This window comes from Silene latifolia, chromosome 10 (genome assembly GCF_048544455.1).
Source record: "Silene latifolia isolate original U9 population chromosome 10, ASM4854445v1, whole genome shotgun sequence".
In the NCBI taxonomy this organism is placed as follows: Eukaryota; Viridiplantae; Streptophyta; class Magnoliopsida; order Caryophyllales; family Caryophyllaceae; genus Silene; species Silene latifolia.
The window spans coordinates 120,631,669-120,648,614 of NC_133535.1; the positions used below are offsets into that span (position 1 = coordinate 120,631,669).

The window sequence follows — 16,946 nt, forward strand, 5'->3', positions numbered from 1 at the left end:
AATTATTTGTAATTAGTCAAGTTTGTCGTCGTACTCGGATTAAACCGACATGGTATAAAGAACCAAGGATGATTATGAATTATGACTAATATGTTTGCAAATGTAAATAAATGAGAAAAATGGTAAATAAAAGAAAAGGGTGTTAAAATACTCAATAAAATGTAATTAACCAATAATATCATCGAGTCACGGAATAAACCGTCATGGTATAAAGAACCAAGGATGATTTTTGTAATGGTCAAAACATGTTTATCATAAAAATGAATTAAAATGGTAAATAAAAGAAAAGAATTTCCTTTAAAATGTAATTAATCAAATAATATCACCGAGTTACGGATTAAACCGTCATGGTATATGGAACCAAGGGTGATTATGATTTATGGCTAAAAAGTTTGTCATAAAAATGATTTGAAGCATTTGAAATGGTAAAAACTGATTGCAAATAAGAAAGAAATAAAGAGGAAAGACGAGAACAAACACGGATGAGTCTGACCTGATAACCCACAAGAGGCGCGAGCCTCTTTGCATAGCAAAGGGCTTCTGTCTCGGGCCAAAACTAGGTTTTGGCTCGTCTAACCTATATTTGAATCGTGTTATGCATTGTTCATGCATATAAACTAATAAAAATAGTAAGGACATGAAATAAATGAGTTGTTTACAACCTCAAACTTACGTGTATTGATGTTTGCGACGTAGATGACTTTAGAGACGGTTTTATCGTTTTGACTAATCGTGATCAAAGAAGTTTAAAAAGGTGCCTTAAAAAAAGAATTTTGTTTTGAAAATATGTTAATTAAAACATGTTGATTGATGAATTGAGTTGGTCGAATGGGTCGGTCGAATGCACGGCGACGGTACCAAACAAAATGTGTAAGGCTTGTGTTTACGATCGGTAGGTCGTAAACACGTATCGATTTTGTGACTTAGGAAGTCGAGTCTAGAAGTTTAAGGGAGAAGGAGGGGGCGGACTCTCGCGTGAGGATTATGGTGTGTGAAGGGTGTTACTTATAGAGAAATGTGGGGAGGTAGGTCGGTGGAGTTTGCGTAGAGACTAAGCAGACACCCCATTGAGGCGCGAGCTACCTTGTGACTGAAGGGGGTGTATTGTCCCTTTCAGAAATTTGGATTTTGCATTTATTCTAACCAATGTTTTATTAGGTGTGATTTGTGGTCTTTCAGGTTTGCTTAGCCGTGTAAGCTTCCTCTTGGGTGATATTTGGGGTAGGTATTTTGTGTCTTTGACTCGGGTTTGACCCGTGTGAGTCGGGATTTGCATTTCGAGTCGGTTTTTGGCTCGATGTAGGTTTTGACTCTAATTAGGGTCATTTTAATGGAAATGACATGATAAAGATAATCATGGCATTATTTTCGACATTTGAGATTTGGTTTGACTCGGGTTGACTCAGGTTGACTCGAGTTGCGGGTTTCTGAGTCGGTTTTGGGTCCGAAGACGATTTTAACTCTAAATAGTGTTATTTTAATGCAAATGAAGTTAGAAAACTTTTGAAATCATTTTTCATATCCGAGTAGTGCGTTAAACCGTCTCATGTATAGCCAATCCACGCACGCATATCAAAAACACGTTATAGTCCGATCATCATCGAGTGGTTTTTGGAAGTTGCAGATACTGGGTATATACACATGTCGACCTTTGACCTTAGACTAGACCTCTAGGAAAACCATGGTGAACCGACTGTCCTAGATGTTTCTCTTTATCTGGTAATTTCATTAGAACTCTTTGCTTATTTCTTTGCCGTTCCTTCTCTCTGGACCTCTGTAGTTTAGAATTAAACAATCAACCCCCAATAAACGGTTACCTAGACAGACTTAGTTTAGCATATAGAATTCCCATCTCCATGTGGATACGATACCCGATTGCCTCTGCTAAATTTTATAGAGATCGGTTGGTTTTATTTTTGATAAGGTTGCGACAGCCGCATCAAATTTTGGCGCCGTTGCCGAGGGGTTTGATCTGTGCCTTTTGTATGCGTTTATTCACATATTTGACATACATTTCTATTTACTTATATGATTATTTCATTCTATTTCCTCCCGTATTTGCTACTCTGGGTGTATTTCATGTCTCTTGCAGGTTTGAGACTCATTTGTGCATTTAGAAGCCAAATCCGTTCGGTAAAGGAACAGGATAGAAGCTTGGAAGAGTTTAGACGAGCTACTATTGTCGATAGATGGGGGGTTATATGTCATTAGACATTGCCAATAGACACAGACTCCATCAAAGATTGAAGTTTTTACTCTTTGTCTATTGACAACATGCATGTTGTCTATTGACACTTATTTGCTGTTTATCGACATTCAGCTGAGTGTCGATCGACCACCCTACACATTGTCGATAGAATTTCTTTCATTGTCAATAGACTTGCTGCACTATATCAATAGACACCTTCATTAGACACGGATTTACGTGATATTGAAGGCTTTGGTCATTGTCGATCGACCAAGCCTCTATGTCGATCGAACACTTGCTCTATATGTCGATAGACAATGGTCATTCGATACAGGAGGAACATTGTTGGAGAGTTTTGCTCTTGTCGATCGACCAAGTTGATAGGCTTATCGCGTACCTATGCAAAGATAAATTCCCTAAACAACAAGTTAATGTAGCAATAGGGGTCGAACACAAGGAAACGGGAATTACTTCATGAATTGCTATGGGTAGATTTTTATCAAGGTCGATTACGATTTGGTTTGATTTGGTTATTTGATGATTAATAAGAATTATGATGTAAATTATATAATAAAAGGGAGTCTAAGGGGTTCGGGTCACGCATGCAAAGGTAAACATATAATCATGATAAACTTGGTACTAATAACATTGTCAATTGCTTAGGCTTAAAGATACCCATCTTACGATATTAGCATCAACCATAGACCGGGTCCTAGAGAAACTCTCGTCCATGACTAGGTCGTCCTACTATACATGCTTAGTCTAATTCAATTCCGTGCCTCTCGACTTATAGAACGAATAAACAAACTTAATCAAATGAATAGGGCCCTAAACAAAGATTAAACATTGTGGCACAAGCATGTGATAGAAGCAATATGAACAATATTATTATTAATCTATTTCATCATGTTATATATTTGATTTTACATGGCTCCCCTAGCCCTTAGACTAAGAAATTTAGCTACTCATATTTGTAAAGGAAATGCAAATGATATTTAGATTATAAGGCATATTGTAGTAATTATAACTAAAGTGGAAATTGTATACTAATGATGAAATGTAAAGGACTAATACTAAACTCATAAACGAAATACAAAATGTAAATAATAGAAAGATTACCAAAGTAGGAGCTTGATAGACTAACTCGGAAACCAAATGCTTGAATATATAAATAACCAAATGTTTAACAACTACAAGCTTAACGATATTGAAAACTAATGAGAAAACAAATGAGAGAAATATAATGCTTAAGGCTTTGAAGAACTAAAATGAGACGTGAAAATTGGATGCCCAAAGCTTTGGAACACCTCTCCTATTTATAGGAGAGGAAGAAGAAACGTAAGCATTGAAGATGACTATGGCCCCGATCGGGGTTGCATGGCCCCGATCGGGGTCGTGTGTTTCCGGGTTATTTCTCTTAATTCCTCTCTTAATTGCGTGAGGAATCCAAAGTTTATACTTTAATGCTCCTTAATCACCCGGGTAAATGCCTCATCTATGGTCTTTAGAGCTCCCAAAAAGCATCCTAAGCATGTTGGAATCTTATGCTTTCCACCTTGACTTGGATTTGATCATTGGGCCTTGACTTTGGTTGTTGACAATATTTGCATTATACATAATAATCCATCAATTTCTCCATGCAAAACCCAATCCAATGCTCCATGCTTAGTCCATACTTGGTCTTGATTAGCTTAATGAACTTAGTGTATAAAATGATAGGAAAAAGCCTCTAAATGCTTAGATTCCTACAAAAACATGTTAAGACAAGCAAATACACTAGAACAACAAATATTAGCTCATGACACTATGATAAGTGCTAATTAACAAATAAAATGGAGCTAATATAGGGGATGAAAGTATATAAAATATGCACTTATCAAACTCCCCCAAGCTAAACCCTTGCTTGTCCTCAAGCAAGAAACCAAATCCCATCAAATGCAATATCCTAAACAAGCTAAGCATAATGATTTAGAAACCCGAAACAACATGGGCAAGGAATAAAGCAAAGCATGGTTGAGATTTACATGACGGCGTAGCATAGAAAACTTTGAATGAACCTTTAAGCTCTTGCATGATCTTTTGACTTATGGACTCTCACGGGGCACTCAAACTCTTTTATTTGTGAAAGGACAATTTTGTGAATGAACACTCAACTATCCTCAACTTATAATAATGTGCCCGCAATATAATATGGTAAACATGTCAAACTAGCAAGCAAAGACAATCAAATGTAAGCATGAAATAAGAAGCCAAATGGGTAGGAAGAAGGCAAATAAACATGGGTAAGAAGGGGGAACAAATGGATTATGGTAATGTGGAGCTAAGTCAAGCTAGCAACTACCAAATTGTAAAGGTGCTCAATCCCAATTCTAACCCAATTTTTCAATTCAAACCAAAGAAATTTCTCCAAAATATAGGGATAATGCTTGAGAATTTCTCACATCTTTTCTTCTTCTTTTTTTCTTTCTTTTCAATTCATACTCCTTCTTTCATTTTCATGCCTTTTCTCATATCTTTTTCCAATTTTTTTCATTCTCATTTTTGCTTTTTTCATCATTTTTTTCATTTTTCTCTTTCATTTTTTTTCTCGAGCATTAAGACTAAGCTCACATGATTTTCCAACCTTTGAAACAAATCCCAATTGAGCACCCAAACAAGACCAAACAAGCTACTAGCTCAACAAGGTAGGCAAGTTATAATGTAGCTAGGGAAAATTGTTTGTGAAGGGGTCAAGAAGGCAATTATATTCATGTGAATGGCTCCAAAATGCTATAACAAGTGAATGCATGCTTACCAAGAGATGACATGAGAACCATACTTGTGCGTATTGATGAAACACACAACATAAGGAGACCTACACTCACCTAAGAGAGACCGGATATGGATGCATCGGTCTAAAGAGGTTCTACCTTACCATTTTGTAGCTTGCCACAAGTCAAGATCAAGCTTATTCGGTTCATTCTCCATCTCCCACCTACTATGTCAAGACATCCCCATGTAGCTAGTATCCCAACATGAAAGAATAAATCATTAGCAACAAGCCATTTTTAGGATAAGCAAAGAGGAAAGTAGGCTACAAGCAAGGACAAAGCAAAAATTTCTCCCAAAAATTTTCAAAATTTCTACACTACATGCAAACTATACTATATGCAAATGCAATATCTCCCCCCAAGCTAAACATCACATTGTCCTCAATGTGCCAACTATCCAAATCACCCAATCAAACCATCAAAAATGGCTCAAGGCACAAAACAGGAAGGACTAGAGGTTATGTTTAATGGGTTGCAAGATCTAAACTAATATGCAAAGCAATTAAAGACTTACTCGACTTGCTAATCTCCCCCAAGTTAGCATGAATTCGTGGGGTGTAGATGTTTCTTTGTGATCTTTAGTGAAGAAACGTGAAGAAACGAGAGAGAAAGGAGGAAATGAGTACCGTCGGGTATGTTTGAATGATAGAAAGAAATCCACCCTTTTTTTTTTACCCGTATAGAACAAAGGCCATGAAGTCACAGAACCACGACCCCGATCGGGGCCACCCAACCCCGATCGGGGTTGACCTCCTCTTCGCGTTTTGACTCTTTTCCGTGATGATTTTATTTCCTTCTCTTTTTCGAAAACCACGTCCCCGAACGGGGTTGTGGCATGGGGAAGCGTGCCATATTCACTTCTAAACCTCATTTCTTCATTTTCACCTAAGAATCACAAAAAGAAACATCGTCAAGTCGAACATTTTATTACTAATCTACGAAAAACAATAAATTGCAGAAAATTAAAAACAAAAATAAATAAAAGCAATAAAAAGCTTGGGTTGCCTCCCAAGAAGCGCTGGTTTAACGTCCCGCACGACGTAAGAAGCTAATTGATTCAAGTTTTGTCATTGAGCTCGCCACCAACCGAGCTCCATTTCATAGCTATCTTTGCATTTCTCAACCATTTGAAATTCTTCAAATAAAATTTCCCTTTCTTCCTTTTTCCTCTTTTAGCAATAGCGTCCTTAGCATCATCACCTACAAAGCAAACAACACCCATATCGTCCTCCAACGGATCCATTAGTGAGGATCCAAGCGTAGTAGAGGCATAAGAAGAGTCCACAGTGCTAAGTAAATAACAAGACTCTTGTAACATTGGGCTTCTAATGGTGTTGTTTTTGCTAAAAGAAACCCGATCATCACCCACTTCTAATGTCAACTTCCCGTTTTTCACATCAATTAACGCACCCGCGGTGCGTAAAAATGGCCTACCCAATATAATTAGGGTTTGTGAGTCCTCGGCCATATCAAGTATGAGGAAGTCAACGGGTATGAAAAACTTGCCAACTTTGACGGGTACGTCTTCTAAGACACCTAAAGGTCGTTTTAAAGAACGGTCCGCCATTTGCAATGTTGTACTTGTGCATTTTAAAGCACCCATGTTAAGTTTCTCACAAAGGGAATAGGGCATGACACTTACACTAGCACCTAGGTCGCAAAGGGCCTTATCAATGGTATATTTGCCTATAGTGCAAGGAATAGAATAGCTACCGGGGTCCTTAAGTTTCGGGGGAGACTTGTTTTGTAAGAGTGCACTACACTCTTCGGTGAAAGCAATGGTCTCAACCTCATTGAAGGATCGATTCTTTGAGAGGATTTCCTTCATAAACTTTGCGTAAGAAGGGACTTGGGTAAGCAATTCCATAAACGGGATGGTGACTTGCAAATTCTTACAAACTTCCAAAAATTTAGCAAACTTACCTTCCTCCTTGTGCTTTGCTAGACGATGGGGAAATGGTATTTGAACAACTTCTTTTGGAGGAGCATCCTCCACATCTTTCACTATCTCTTTCTCATTCTCCTTGGAAGCACTCACCTTCTTTGAAACGGCATCACTCTCCTTAGCATTAGGAGAGATTTCTTCAACAACCACCTCATCACTTTCATTTGGCATAGGAGACTCAACAACTTGGGCATCAAGCTTGCTCTTCCTCTTTAGCATCAACAATCGGTGGGGAAATGGTACACGGTCCCTAACAAGATGCTCTTCACTAGCCTTCTTTTTGTCATTTCCCCCAAGCTTAGCCTTTTTAACAACCACCTCTTCATCCAAAGTCATGGATGGCCCATCATAGCTTGAACCACTTCTCAAGGAAATAGAATTAACGGTTTCATGTGGTTGCTCACCTTGGGGAGGTAGTTGACCGTTCTTTCTTTGAGAGCTAGAAGCGGCTAGTTGAGCCACTTGTTGTTCCAACATCTTGACCGCGGCACTATGAGCTTGATCATTCTTTTGGATTTGAGCCAACAATTCCCTTTGCATTTGGATGATCATGCCCTCGAGCTTACCCACTCCTTGATTGTTTTGTTGGCTATTTTGTGGTGGATTTTGTTGGTAATTGTTTTGTGGGGGCCTTTGTTGATTTTGATAACCCGGTGGAGGGGTATACTTTTGTTGTTGAGGGACATAGGCATTTTGTTGTGGTGGGGGTTGAGGGTTGAGCACATTGTTGCTATTATATGACAAGTTCGGATGGAATTTTGTATTCGGGTTATAAGTGTTGGAAAATGTACCCGGTGGATATAAACTTTGTCTTAAAGCTTGAAAAGCATTTACCTCTTCGATAGGGGCTCGGCAATGAGCGGCATAATGACCCGCTCCTCCACAACCGTCACAAACAATGATTTGGCTTGTTGAAGACACGACATTGAGTTGTTGGATGGAATCTTAGCATCTCTCTCCGCCAATTGTTGTTGGAGCAAGGCAATTTGAGCTAGCAAAACAGAGTTGTTAGAGGATTCTTCTTTACCTTTGGATGGCACAACTCGGGAATTGACATATTGAGCATCATGGACCGCCATAGATTCGATCGTGGCATGAGCAAGGTCGGTGTCAATTTGATCAAACCGCCCATTGTTGGCGGAATCAAGAATCCTTCGGGACTCGGCCCAACATCCATTGTAGAATGTTATTGCTAGAAACCAATCATCTAGCCCATGATGTGGGCATTGCCTTTGAAGCTCCTTGTACCTCTCCCAAGCTTCATATAAGCTCTCAAGAGCTTGTTGACGGAATCCGGTGATTTGGCTCCTCAAAGTTTGAGTTTTCTCCGGTGAAAAAAACTTTTGATAAAAAGCAAGAGATAATGTCTCCCAATTGGTGATTCCCATGGCGGTGCGGTCAAGGCTATTGATCCAAAACTTAGCCTTGTCCTTCAAAGAGAAAGGGAAAAGTATTTCCCTTATTTGGGCTTGGGTGACGCCCGTTTGACGGATCATGGAGCAATAGTCACAAAAGTTTTGCACATGCAAATTGGGATCCTCCAAAGGACTTCCTCCAAATTGCTTTCTCTCCACAAGGCTAATGAAAGCCGGTTTGATCTCGAATTCTGGCGCGGTGATTTGAGTGGTTGTGATTCCGGCCGGAAGCATGGCCGCGGTGGGCTTTGAGTGATCGGAAAGTTTCACCATCTTTTTGGTAGTAGATGGTGGAGGTGGTGGAGATGATGAACTTGAAACCTCCTCCTCTTCAAGGGCCTCTAGATCGTCTAAGTAAGACTTTCTAGCACTTTCAAATTGTATGGGAGAAGTGGCTTCTTTCACTTCCTTCCAGAAACGTCGTCTTCTCCTAAAGGTTTTCTCGGGCTCGGAATCCGATGAAAGCAATTCTCCACTACGAGAGGACCTGGGCATAAGACAACAATTTCTAGGAAAATGATAAGTAACGGTCTCAAGGAACGAGTGTTCCTCAAGACAAAATAAAACAAGATAAAAATCGACAATTCAAAAAGCAATAAAACCGTTTCCCCGGCAACGGCGCCAAAATTTGATAGGCTTATCGCGTACCTATGCAAAGATAAATTCCCTAAACAACAAGTTAATGTAGCAATAGGGGTCGAACACAAGGAAACGGGAATTACTTCATGAATTGCTATGGGTAGATTTTTATCAAGGTCGATTACGATTTGGTTTGATTTGGTTATTTGATGATTAATAAGAATTATGATGTAAATTATATAATAAAAGGGAGTCTAAGGGGTTCGGGTCACGCATGCAAAGGTAAACATATAATCATGATAAACTTGGTACTAATAACATTGTCAATTGCTTAGGCTTAAAGATACCCATCTTACGATATTAGCATCAACCATAGACCGGGTCCTAGAGAAACTCTCGTCCATGACTAGGTCGTCCTACTATACATGCTTAGTCTAATTCAATTCCGTGCCTCTCGACTTATAGAACGAATAAACAAACTTAATCAAATGAATAGGGCCCTAAACAAAGATTAAACATTGTGGCACAAGCATGTGATAGAAGCAATATGAACAATATTATTATTAATCTATTTCATCATGTTATATATTTGATTTTACATGGCTCCCCTAGCCCTTAGACTAAGAAATTTAGCTACTCATATTTGTAAAGGAAATGCAAATGATATTTAGATTATAAGGCATATTGTAGTAATTATAACTAAAGTGGAAATTGTATACTAATGATGAAATGTAAAGGACTAATACTAAACTCATAAACGAAATACAAAATGTAAATAATAGAAAGATTACCAAAGTAGGAGCTTGATAGACTAACTCGGAAACCAAATGCTTGAATATATAAATAACCAAATGTTTAACAACTACAAGCTTAACGATATTGAAAACTAATGAGAAAACAAATGAGAGAAATATAATGCTTAAGGCTTTGAAGAACTAAAATGAGACGTGAAAATTGGATGCCCAAAGCTTTGGAACACCTCTCCTATTTATAGGAGAGGAAGAAGAAACGTAAGCATTGAAGATGACTATGGCCCCGATCGGGTTGCATGGCCCCGATCGGGGTCGTGTGTTTCCGGGTTATTTCTCTTAATTCCTCTCTTAATTGCGTGAGGAATCCAAAGTTTATACTTTAATGCTCCTTAATCACCCGGGTAAATGCCTCATCTATGATCTTTAGAGCTCCCAAAAAGCATCCTAAGCATGTTGGAATCTTATGCTTTCCACCTTGACTTGGATTTGATCATTGGGCCTTGACTTTGGTTGTTGACAATATTTGCATTATACATAATAATCCATCAATTTCTCCATCCAAAACCCAATCCAATGCTCCATGCTTAGTCCATACTTGGTCTTGATTAGCTTAATGAACTTAGTGTATAAAATGATAGGAAAAAGCCTCTAAATGCTTAGATTCCTACAAAAACATGTTAAGACAAGCAAATACACTAGAACAACAAATATTAGCTCATGACACTATGATAAGTGCTAATTAACAAATAAAATGGAGCTAATATAGGGGATGAAAGTATATAAAATATGCACTTATCACAAGTCCCCATTGTCGATCGACAATATACACACTGTCGATCGACCAAGCCCCATTGTCGATCGACATAGTACACGGATAATCGAGTTTTGTGTCAGTTTGTTTAATATTTTGGGCTTTAGTATAAAAGCTCTTGTATTTTTCTATTAGGTTTACACTTTTATTTTGGGGGGATGCAAGCAGACAGTTAGAAACATTATTACGTACTCTCTTCTCTAAAACTTTAGATCTAGAATTTCTTCTCTTTCTCTATTGCTCATACTCAATTTCCAATCGGTAATTTTAAATCCCTTTTGTCCTTTTCGTTCATCTTGTTTAATTGCTATATTTTCTCTTCTTATTATTATTGTTAGTTTTATTTTATGTTATTTAATTTCTCAATTAATTTAATTATGTATTCCTTCCCTCTATCGTCTTATTCAATTGTTATCGCAAGTTTCAATATGAGTAGCTAAATCTCCTTTTGCTAGGATTTATGGGAGACATGGATTGAGACGGTCTTAATTGGGTGATTAGATTGGTCGATATAATTGGTCTATGTTGTTAATTGTGACATTCAATTGCTTTTAATTAGCTAAGTCGACGTAATTGGTTAATTGTAATGGTAAGCCCCGACCTAAGATCGAAAGCCTGGAAAGGGTTAGACCTGTCACACACATTAGAGTGCCCTAGTAAGTTGCGAGAGCCCGCTAGAAGCATTCTAGGGCGAATAGTGGACCGAGAAGACCTTTTCACTGCCTTATAGACGGTAATTTAGACTGACCTATGACCCTAACTATAACCTGTAATAATCCATGTTGAACCGATGTCCTAGCTCCTTTCTCTTATATTTTTCTCGACTTAATTTCTCTCTTTAAACCTTTTATTTTATTGCTTTAGTTTAGAACACAAATTAAACAAACCCCTTTTGGTTACTTAGACATACTTAATTTGACAAGAAGAACGCTAAAAGCCTCCATGTGGATACGATCCCGACTTCCCTAGCTATATTAGCTAGAGACCAGTTGGTTTATTTTTGATAGGTTGCGACAGCCTCATCAGAGATGGTGTTATTTTGTTTGCTTTATATTAAGTTTATCACTAGTCTCAAGGAATTTATTCCTTGAGACAGTTCTCATATTTCTCTCTAGTACTATAGTTGTTTTGCAGGTGATCCGTCCTTGAAGAGGGCATTGAAAGATTTGCTATTCTTACAATTTCATTTGCTAAAATGCCTAACATTGCTAGTCACTCAGAACCTACTGTAGATATCTTACCCAAGGGTTTCCTACTTCCTACTACAGATGTTGGTACCTTTGGAATTCATCCATCTTACATTCAGTTGGTTGAGAAGAATCTCTTCAGGGGAGTAGCTGGTGAGGATCCGGGCAAGCATATGGAGTTGTTCACTGATTACTGCTCCGCCATTCCTTTATTTACTGGGATGACACAAGATAGGGTCAAAGAAATTCTTTTTCCTTTTTCTTTGACTGATGACGCCCGGGATTGGTTGAGAGATTTGGATAGAGAAACTACTGGTGTAACTGACTGGAAATATCTGGCATTAGCCTTTTACAGAAGGTACTTTCCTCCACAGCGCACCAACGCATTAAGAGGCCAAATCACTAATTTCATGTTGGAGTTAATGTCCTCCACAATAGTGCTTTTACATAATAAATCTCATTAAAGGAATATCATCAGGATATTTAATTATTTGATCCTCGTCAGTTGATTAACGTAAATCGATAACGGTTGGCTAACTAGAGTTTGACGTTATTGTCGTGAGACGGCGGTGATCAACTGACCCCATTTGGTCACACCTATAGGAACGAACCCCAATTGATAACTAATTATTGTATGAGATACAATTTATTTAGTCCCTTGATTTATAGACTAAAAGATTAGTCGATTATATTTTTTAGAGAGATTTCGAGTTGCGAACTCGAGGCACGGCAGTTATTATTTAATTATACGATAATTAAATAATAAGTTTTGGGAGACGAGTTTTAGTTAATTAATTGTTAATTCACTAAAATTGTACTAATTGATTAATGTGATTAATATTAGTACGTAAATAATATGTGTAGTGGTACACGTATATTTACGGAGTGATTTGGACGAAATTAATTGGAAGTATTTAAACATAATACGATGTTTAAATAAAATTTACATGTATTTGTGCGACAAATATAAGAACCAAAATGGACCCGTAAATGGGACATTGGACCCTGTAAATGTAGTGTAGTGGATGGATTATAAACACAATCATTTCACTTTACTTGTGATACTTCCATAAGTTATCTTATAATCATTTTTGCATGTGATGTAAGATTGACAAAAAAATAAGAAAATAACACTCCACTCACCCTCTCACCTACCCGGCCAACCCTTCCCATATAGACCAAGTTTTGTTCATTTTTACACTACTTCACTTGTGCATTTGCATGTGATATCTTTCTTGGTCTTCCTCTCTCTAAAATAATAAAATCATCAATTTACTAAGTAGTTAGTAATCTAAAAATAATTACTAAGATTGTTAGTATTATTTACATATTATCAAGGGTAAATTTTACAAGTATCTAGTTAATACTTGTAAGATTATTTTGGGTATTGTTCTTGGGTGCAACTTGAAGGAGACTTTCTTTTTGAAGGTTTTTCAAGGAGGATCATCCATTTCTTTTTAGCTCAAGAACAAACTAGATAGGTGATCTAGTTTGTGCCCATTTTTACCATAAAAATCAATGTAAGGAAATTATTTTTCCTTAATCTTTATTTTTATGCTTTCATATTTGCATGCATATTACATAGATCACTAAAAGAACATATTATGAGGTAATTTATTTTTAATTAGAGAGTCGAATTTGGATCTATGATCCTTCATTTCACACAATTGGCCACTGAAGATTTGAGTGAAGCTTGGACTAGGTTCAAGAAGCTGGTTCGCTCTGTACCTCATCATGGCTTCCAACAATGGTTCCTTTGTAACCAATTTTACAATGGGTTGTATGACGATCAAAGAGCCATATTGGATGTTGCAGCCAAAGGAAGATTTCAGAAAAATATTGAAGACAATATGGGATGGCATCTTATTGAAGACATGGCCATTCATGTAGCTGAGTATGGGAATCCTAGAAGAGGTAGGCGAGTGAGTGGAACATATGGTGAAAACCTTGTAGCTGAATTAGAAGTTCTTAATGCTGGGTGTGATAAGTTAGAGAGTCCGCCAATTTTGGGTGATCAACAGCAGGTCCATGCTATGATTGAGCAACAGGTGTTTTGTGGTAGATGTGGCGCGAAAGGACATAATCCTATTACTTGTATGGCAGAAGTAGAGCGAGTCCATGCTTACCAACAATATAAGCAAGGAATTCCGTTCTCCAAATTCTATGAAGTTGTGGCCATACCAAGTATTTCTAGTCCTATTAATTCAATACCGCAGCAAGATAATTATTCTTCTACAAGTACAGAGATAGCGGAGTTAAAATCCTTGGTACTATCTTTGGTACATCAATTTCAGAAAAAGCGCAAGACAATAAGAATTCTATGAAGAAGTTGAAAGATCAATTCGCACAATTTGTATCCGAGCAAATGAATCAAGTGCTCGACCCGATTAATGCAATTAATCTCCGAAGCGGTGTTACTTATGACGGACCAATGACGTCGGTAAATGCCGATTTACCTGTTGATGAAAATCCGGAAACCATTTTGGAAGAGCAATTTGACGTTGACGCTACTGAACCTCGTCAAAGTGCTCGATCGAGTGATTTGGGTAGTCGATCGAGCAGTTCTCCCTCTGAAAGTGCCCGATCGAACACCCCCAAAAAGGACGAGTTCGATCGAGCAGGTTGTGGCCCTCGATCGACTAGATCCCAGGAGCAAAGTGCTCGATCGAGTGGTAAGGTTACTCGATCGAACGCATGCAATGGCGAAGATGCTGTTTTGAAGTCTAAACACGCTGGTGGGTCATCTTCCCCTGCTGCGAAGATGCCAAGTTTAGACAAAGGTAAAGAGAAAGTCGAAGAACCGCTCATTATCACCAGAATACCTTATCCGGGATGATTGAAAGATGCTAAGGCTGAGCGACAGTTCGGTAAGTTTGTGGAGGTGGTCAAGAACCTTCAGGTGACCGTTCCTTTTACCGAGCTAATTACCCAGGTACCTTCTTATGCGAAATTTATGAAAGATATTTTGACGCGTAAGAGAGAGCTTAGTGAGTTTGAGACTGTTGTTTTCATGGAAGAGTCTAGTAGTTTAATTCTTAATAAGGCTCCACCCAAACTGAAAGACCCGGGTAGTTTTTCTATTACCTGTGTAATAGGGAACGAAGTGATAGAAAAGGCTCTTTGTGATCTAGGAGCCAGCGTCAGTGTCATGGCTTACTCTGTTTGCAAGAAACTTAATATGGGTCACCTTAAAATGACTAATATCACCCTCCAGATGGCTAATAGATTGGTTAGACGACCCTTAGGTATCCTAGAAGACGTGCCAGTCAAGGTCGGCAAGTTCTTTATTCCAGTAGATTTTATTGTCTTAGACATAGCTGAAGATGCCCGGACCCCGATTATATTGGGAAGACCATTCTTGTGTATATCTGGGGCTATTATAGATGTCAAACAAGGACGTTTGACTCTTGCGGTGGGGGACGACGCTATCACCTTCAGTTTGCCTAGTACACTTGCTAGACCAATGATAGAGGATACTTGCTATTCAGTTGATATTATTGATGAGTCTGTTTATGAGGTCTGATCAGATTCCTTGATAAGGGATCCATTGGAAGCTTTGATGTTGTTAGATGAGTGTGCAGATAACCCAAAGAACAATCACGCTGTGTTGGATATGCTTGAAGCTGCAATACATGAGCGTGAACTCACCAACGCTGAAGGAGAGAAGGTAAAACAGCTGGTAAACACTTCTTGCGCTATTGAGGTAAAGGTACCTGAGCGTAAGCCTCTTCCTTCCCATTTTAAATATGCATTTTTGGATGATACTGAGCAGTATTCAGTCATTGTTAGTGCTAAGGTTAATGATAACCAGCTAACTGCTTTGTTAGCTATTCTTAAGAAAAACAGTATAGCCATGGGTTATTCTTTGGATGATATTAAGGGCATCAGCTCTGAGATTTGCATGCACGTGATTGAGCTAGAGGAAGATCACAAGCCTTGTAGATAAGGTCAGCGCAAGCTGAATCAGAAGATGCAGGATGTCGTGATGGCTGAGGTAATGAAGCTACTTGATGCAGGTATTATCTATTATGTTGGTCATTCTAAATGGGTGAGTCCAGTTCAGGTAGTTCCTAAGAAAGGAGGAACTACCGTGGTTCAGAATGATAAAAATGAGTTGATACCTGCTAGAGTTTTCACTGGTTGGCGGATGTATATAGACTATAGACAATTGAATGCCGCCACAAAGAAGGATCATTTCCCCCTTCCTTTTATTGATCAGATGGTAGAAAGGTTAGCCTCTCATAAGTTTTTCTATTATTTAGAAGGGTACTCAGGGTTCTTTCAGATCCCTATTCATCCGGATGATCACGAAAAGACTATTTTACTTTCCCTCAAGGTGTTTTTGCTTATTGTAGAATGCCTTTTGGTATGTGCAATGCCCCAGCTACCTTTCAAAGGTGAATGATGGGGATATTTTCCGAGTATATAGAGTCTATTTTGGAGGTCTTTGATACGTGCATTTTATATAGTCCTTTTTGGCCTTTTTATGTACGTATTTTTATGCTATTATCGTAGTTTTATGCTACGAAATGCCCCGAATATGCTACTTTGGTTTGTTTTGTTCTATTTCCAGGAATGGACCAAAAAATAGTGAAATCAAGCCTTTTACCATCAGTTTAGCATGCATTTGGAGGAAGAGTGAATTTGGAGTGGGAATGTAGCTTTCTTGAGATGCGCATAGGAGTAAGGAAGCTTAGCGGACAAAGGAAGAACTTTAAATTGCTAGTGCTTACTTTGAAGAGCCATATCGAGTTTTACAACTGATTTTCAGGTGATTCCAATTGGAGATGAAAGCTTGTCCTCTTAGCTTTCTAACGCCACCAGAAGCGTCCTGTTTGCCCAAGTAACGAAGAAATGGCAGCCATTTGAAGTTCAGTGCGCGAAGCAGGAATTGTGCGCTGGAAAGTACTCGATCGAGTACAATTGTGTTCGATCGACTCCTTTTTCTACTCGATCGAGTAGTGCCTATTTAATAAGTGTTCGATGGAGTACCTAAAGTACTCGATCGAGTGGTTTGAGCTTAATTTTGTTCGATCGAGTGGTTTCAAATCACTCGATCGAGTAGTTTCTATTGGGCTCGGGCCTTTTTAGCTTTAATTTGTTTTTAGGTTAAATAAAAATCGTCTTTCCTATATAAGGATGATGATAGAACACTTAGAGGATCTCTTATCACTCCATAGACCTCATATTTTACTCTACTCTTTTCTCTGTAAACTGCTCTCCTCTCTTTCTCCGGATTATTATCTCTGTAATCTCTCT

The 16,946-nt window shown here is 38.3% G+C and overlaps 1 non-coding gene across 1 annotated transcript; it reads left to right on the plus strand.

Annotated features, from left to right (window-relative positions):
- Positions 1-8,152: 8,152 nt before the first annotated feature.
- Positions 8,153-8,259, plus strand: LOC141610212 (small nucleolar RNA R71). The gene has a single exon (XR_012528106.1). It is a non-coding gene; the product is annotated as a small nucleolar RNA R71 (small nucleolar RNA).
- The last annotated feature ends 8,687 nt before the right edge of the window (positions 8,260-16,946 follow it).